The sequence below is a fragment of the Balaenoptera acutorostrata genome, chromosome 19 (assembly GCF_949987535.1).
Source record: "Balaenoptera acutorostrata chromosome 19, mBalAcu1.1, whole genome shotgun sequence".
In the NCBI taxonomy this organism is placed as follows: Eukaryota; Metazoa; Chordata; class Mammalia; order Artiodactyla; family Balaenopteridae; genus Balaenoptera; species Balaenoptera acutorostrata.
This window is the reverse complement of record NC_080082.1, coordinates 58525158-58531946: the sequence shown is the minus strand read 5'-3', so window position 1 is coordinate 58531946 and position 6789 is coordinate 58525158.

Here is a 6789-nt window from a genome sequence, read left to right as displayed (position 1 = left end):
CCATGGTCCAAACCCCACATCTGTCTGAGATTTCTACTAAGGTATCTCCTCCCTACTTGGATCCAGTAATCTTTACGTTGGTCCATTCATTCTTTCCAGTTTCCAAACCCTCCCCATCATTTCCCAGTATACTCACCTCCACTTGTTTCACAGGAGTAGAGGAGGAAGGTCATGCATCCCAACAGGTAACTGGACCATCCATTCATCTTGGCTGGCTGCTTCTTTCTGGAATGAAGGAAGACAAAAATTTTACTCCCACGGGTTTCCTTCTTCTTCCACTAACTCCCAGGTTTGATGTCATGCATGCCATTTTCTTTCTATCCCCAGAGGGTAACAAAGCTTATTCTTACAGAAAAGACAAAATATATATACTGTCATTACGGAGGGGAGGGTGTGATGGGAAGGAGAGACATAGCATGTGCTGAGCACTTACTATGTTCCAGGATAGATGCTCAACACACTTTAAGTCACTTGGTTCTCATAAATCGAGTGACAGATATTTTTTGGGGTGGGGGGGTGTTCTCTTATTTTGTATCTTTAAAATTTATTTTATTGAAGGATTGTTGATTTACAATGTTGTGTTAATTTCTGCTGTACAGCAAAGTGACTCAGTTATACACATATATACATTCTTTTTTATATTCTTTTCCATTATGCTTTATCCCAGGGTATTGAATATAGTTCCCTGTGCTATACAGTAGGACCTTGTTGTTTATCCATCCTATATATAACAGTTTGCATCTGCTAATCCCAAACTCCCAATCCATCCCTCCTCCATCCTCCTCCTTGGCAACCACAAGTCTGTTCTCTACGTCTGTGAGTCGAGTGACAGATATTTTTAATCCCCAGTTTACAGATGAGGAAACTGAGGTTCAAGAAGCCAAGTAATCTGCGTGACTTCGTTACACAGGGAGGAAATGGCAAGATTCGAACCAACATACATGGCTCTGAAGGCTCTACTCATTATGGGAACCATAACTATAGCCTTAAACCCTCCTCATGCATCACACCCATCTACTTGGCTGGATATTAAAGTACCTTAATAATCAGCATTTAGTATCCTCATCAATCATACTTTCTATTAGCTCTAGTTGCCTCTATGCCATTTCCTCAATGACACATAAATATGCCATTCTTAGCAGAAACAACAACGCAGGTCTTGGAACTGGTGTTCTGGGTTTGCTTTGAGGTTCAGCTACTATTACCATTTCTACGACTGGCTACCAGTTATTGAGTGCCTACTCACTGTATGTTCTAAGTTTTGTATCCACACTCCAATTTACTCCCTCTAACAACCGGAGGAGCAGGCATGATCATCTCCATTTTGCAGAGGAAGGAAACTGGAATTTGGGAGGTTAAGTAACTTACCGAAAGACCACAGATGGTAAGTGACAGATATGAGATTCAACTGCAGACCTGTCAGTGTTTTTCCTAATCTCTCAAATTATCAACCCAAGAGTAAAGCTTTGCTCTTCCCATCTCCTCCCTATGTCCTATTAGTCATCAGATCCAGTTGATTCTACTTTCTGAATAGCTCCTGAATCCATCCCTTTTTGTCTCTGCTGTGACTGATCCAAGTCAGGCTTTCACCATCTCTCCCCTAAACTGTTGTCCTGTTCCCCTCGCTGACATATTGGCCTCCAGTCTCTCCCCTGTCCAGTCTACAAGGCTGCTGATAGTGAATCCGAGTTCCCCTGATGAATTCATGATTAACCTCTCTATCCAAAACTTTATTCCCTTTCTTGTCCCGCCCCTGTTCCCCTCAGGAATGAAGAGTAACAAAGAAAAGGGGAGATGGAAACTGAGCAATCCCCAGATGGGCTTTTCTCTGTAGCAGACTCCTTCATATTCCAAAAGCTCTCACTTAAAGAAATACTTCAGTCTCCTGAACATCCCCTTGAGTTTCAGAAAGTCTGGCTCAATGGTTAATGATTAGAGGAATGAGAATATTCAGAGACAAAGAACGGCAGCCAGGCAGGAGAACTGGTAACAATTTAAACAACAGATCAGCCACACAGCAGAGTCCCAAGACCTTAGTTCCTCCCTGAAGGACACAGATAACGATGTCTGATGGAGATTCCTAAACTGTTTTTACGGAAACCAGACTCCCACCAGATGGGAACTGCTGACCACAAACACAGAGACCCTAGACTGGTTGGAAACATCACCCCCTGTGACCTCACCATCAACCAATCAAAGAATTGTGCACAAGCTGATCACACACTCTGTGACCCTCTCCCTCACACTGTCTTTAAAAACCCTTCCCTGAAAGCCATTGTGGAGTTCAGATCTTTTGAGCATTAGCTTCTCAGTCTCTTTGCTTCGTGCCCTGCAATAAACACTGTACTTTCCCTCACCACAACCTAGTGTCAGTAGATTGGCTTTGCTGCACGTTGTACGACTGGACCCAAGTTTGCTTCAGTAACAATTGGATCTCTCTTGATGCATGCTTTTATGCATTCACTCAAGAACAGATATTTATTGAGCACTTACAATGGGTGGGGTGCAGGGTTAGGTGATGAGTATACAGCAGTGTGTGAAACAGGCATGGTTCCTCCTTTCATGGGACTGACAGCCAATGAAGGAGACAGACAAGAAATGAATAAACCAGAGACAAGCACATACAGTTGACCCTTGAACAACATGGGTTTGAACGGCACAGGTCCACTTCTACGTGGATTTTTTTCAGTGGTAAATACTACATTACTATACCATTTGAGGTTGGTTGAATCTGAGGAACCAGGAACCTCAGATATGGAGGAACCCTGGACATGGAGAAACTGAGGATATGGAGGGCTGACTGTAAATTATAATGGATTTTCAACTGCCTGTGCAGTCAGTGCCCCTAATCCCCACGTTGTTCAAGGTTCAACTGTAACTCTTCTTACTTGTGATCATTGCTATGAAGGAGAACAGAGACTGTGATAAAGGCTAACTGGGGCAAAGTGACTTTTGATCGGGAGGTCAGAGGAGGCTCTTCTGAGAAAATGACATTTGAATGAAGACCCGGAAGAAGAGAAGGATGAGTAGATATGAGGGGAGCCAGGGTGTGTGTCCGGGGGTCATCTAGGCTGAGACCGCAGGGTGTGAAAAAGGCTTGAGATAGAAAAGAGTTACACGTGGTCAAGGAACAAGTCGAGCCGGAGTGCCTGAGGGGTGCTTGGTGAGGTGGATGGAGCCGGACCCTGCAAAGGCTTTCTTATGTCCTAACGGCAACTGGAAACCACCGGAGGGATTAAAGTGGGGAGAAGTGGCATTCGTTAGTTCAGAATTCTCCACCACATTTATCATAAAATCCACAGTCCATGCCAAGTCCTTCTCAAACTCTTTCCTTATCACTCTTCCCCTCCTTTGATCTGTTCCAGCTCCACTAGTCTTTTTTACCATTTCTTGCACAAGCCAGCTGAGCTTGCTTATACCTCAGCTTGCTTATACCCCCATCTCTCCCCGTGGGGTGCTTCCTGCCCCGCCTCTCCCAACCAGAACAGACAATTGCATGGCTTGCTTCCTTGCGCCTTAAAGGATTTTGTACAGACTTGAGGAGTTGATATGGGTGGCCATTCTGGAATATTAATGAGTCTACTTGGATCAAGTCGTGGATATGAATAGAAAATATGTTGGGGGTGGTTCAACGCAAGGATTGAACTGTAAAGTGAGCCTTAATATCCTTAATAGCTGAATGTCTGGAACATTCAGGTTAGGACCAAGTTACTCGTCAAGCACCTGCACATTCAAATGCTTTGGAGGACACTTCGTCCCAGGTCACGGGGTAGCTGGGGCTGGCATCCTGCCACGGTCACCATATTGTTGGCTGGTAGAAAACCGTGATGCTGGGGCTTTGGAGTCAAACCAAAGTCAGATGTGGGTGCAGTTTTCCCAATCATCAAGTGAAGGAGAATAACACCCACCACAAGACCTTGTTATAAGTGCAATAGATGCTGGAAAGTACTTTGCAAATGGCAGAGGGTGTACAAGCTAGATAATAATTACCATTTATGGATATGGAGGAGAGACAAATTTTACCACTTCTTCTAAACTCTTTACTACCTATAATTTTATGCTTATATCCCTGTCTCACCAAAAAAAAACCCCAATATCTATACCTCCATTAATTTATTAACCTCAAGCTTTCATTTCTATCCCTCTTCCTAAGATTCAAATTTAATTAATAATTTTTTTGCCTGTATACTAAGATCCCAAAAGGCAGAATTTTGGAACACTTAAAAGTGCCTGAACTCGGTTAGAAAGCTTTGCCTCTTACAACCTTTACGGCGTTAAGAGATTTACTCAGTGCTCTGGGTACCAGTTCTTCATCTGTAAAATGAAGACAATGAGGGTAATTGCAGCTGCTTCAGAAAGTTAGGGTGAGGTAGTTAGTAGATGCTAATGCCCAGATACCCATCACCACCAAAGAAATGTCCACGCCCTAATCCCTGGAACCTGTGAATATGTTATATGACACGGTAAGAGGGATTTTGATTGAGTTAAGGATCTTGAGATGGTGAAGTTACCCTGGATGATCTGGCTGGGCTCAAAGTAACCACAAGAGTCTTTATAAGAGGGGGGCAGGGGACTTCCCTGGTGGTCCCAGTGGCTAAGACTCCCTGCTCCCAATGCAGGGGGCCCAGGTTTGATCCCTGGTCAGGGAACTAGATCCCGCATGCATGCCGCAACTAATGATCCTGCAGGCCACAACTAAGACCCGGCGCGGCCAAATAAATAAATAAATATTTTTAAAAAATAAAAGGGAGGCAGGAGGGCCGGGAAATCAGCTGTAACAATGGAAGCAGAGGTTCAAGTGACGCAAGGAAGGGGCCACGAGCCAAGGAACACAGGTGGTCTTGAGAAGCTGGGAAAAGGATTCTACCCTATAGGACCTCCAGAAAGCACACAGCCCTGCCAACACCTTGATTATAGCCCAGTGAGTCTTCGGACCTATAGAGCGTAAGAGAATAAATTTGTGTTGTTATCAGACAGTTAATTTTTTACAGCAGCCCCAGGAAACGAATATAGACACACATGGCTTAGAACACCAGCTGGCCCGTAAAATGTGCTTAATAAATATTTGTCGTTATCATTTTCATCATCGCTGTCTCTGCCTGAGTCAGCCATTCTGGACTATGTCCAGAAAAGATTGTTTCAAATCCGAGCCCTCCTCTCAAGCTGGCTGTGGGGCTCCAAGCAAGACATTTCACCCCTCAGAATTTCCATTTTCACAACTGTTGACTATATTCATCGTTGTGGCTTTGGCAAAGGACGGTCCAGATATGAATTCCAGCTCATCCAGGGGATCTTGAGCATGTTATGGAATGTCCTTGATTTTCAAGGTCCTCGTCTACATATGGGAGTACTGAAATCTATCCCATAGGATTGTTTTAAGAATTAAATGAGACCATCTAATCAGAATCCTTGGTACATGGTGGGTGCTCAATAAATAACAATGGTCAGCGTTTACTGAGCACTTGCTGTGTGCAAAGCATAACTTTGGGTGCTTTGTTTAATTAGCATTTAATTATCACAAAACCGTATGAGGCAGGAACTAATATTAGCTTGTGTTACAGAAGATTAGGCGTGGAAAGGTAAGGTAACAGCCTATATAAAGGTAGACACATAACTCAAACCAGTAGCCTAAAGAGCCTATGCTCTTAATCATTATACCAAACTGGGCACACATTTCTACAGAGCCAAGTTTCCTTTTTTTTTTTTTTTGGAAAATAGTTTATTAATTCATTATAGGGACAGATACATGATCAGTGCCTTGGCTTAACACTAAAGAATATCATAGGGGCCTTCCTTGGTGGCGCAGTGGTTGAGAATCTGCCTGCCAATGCAGGGGGACACGGGTTCAAGCCCTGGTCTGGGAAGATCCCATATGCCGCGGAGCAACTGGGCCCGTGAGCCACAATTACTGAGTCTGCGCGTCTGGAACCTGTGCTCCGCAACAAGAGAGGCCGCGATAGTGAGAGGCCCGCGCACCGCGATGAAGAGCGGCCCCCGCTTGCTGCAACTAGAGAAAGCCCTCGCGCAGAAACGAAGACCCAACACAGCCATAAATAAATAAATAAATAAATAAATAAAAATTAAAATGGAGATTTCTTTAAAAAAAAAAAAAAAAAGAATATCATAGGGACTTCCCTGGTGGCGCAGTGGTTAAGAATCCGCCTGCCAATGCAGGGGACACGGGTTCGAGCCCCGGTCCGGGAAGATGCCACATGCCACGGAGCAACTAAGCCCCTGTGCCACAACTACTGAGCCCTCGAGCCACAACTACTGAAGCCTGCGCGCCTAGAGCCTGTGCTTCACAGCAAGAGAAGCCACTGCAATGAGCAGCCCGTGCACCACACCGAAGAGTAGCCCCCCTGCTCGCCACAACTAGAGAAAGCCCACGCGCAGCAACAAAGACTCAACACAGCCAAAAGTAAATAAATTAATTAATTAATAAAAAAATAAAGTAGATAAACAACAAGGATTTACTGTATAGCGTAGGGAATTATATTCAACATCTTGTAATACACTGTAACAGAAAAAATAATATGTATATGTACAGATATATATTTGTATAATCAAATCACTTTGCTGTACACCTGAAACTAACACAGTATTGTAAATCAGCTATACTTCAATTAAAAAATAAAGAATACAGTAGGGTGTGTTTCAGAATTCCCAATTAATCTTACTTTTCAGAGTTGTGAAATGTAAGTGACCAGAAATGGTGCATCGCTTATTCCCAGAACTGCACCGCCACCGGCAGCTCATTAGCTAGATCGCCAAGGGCCACCAGAGAACAGT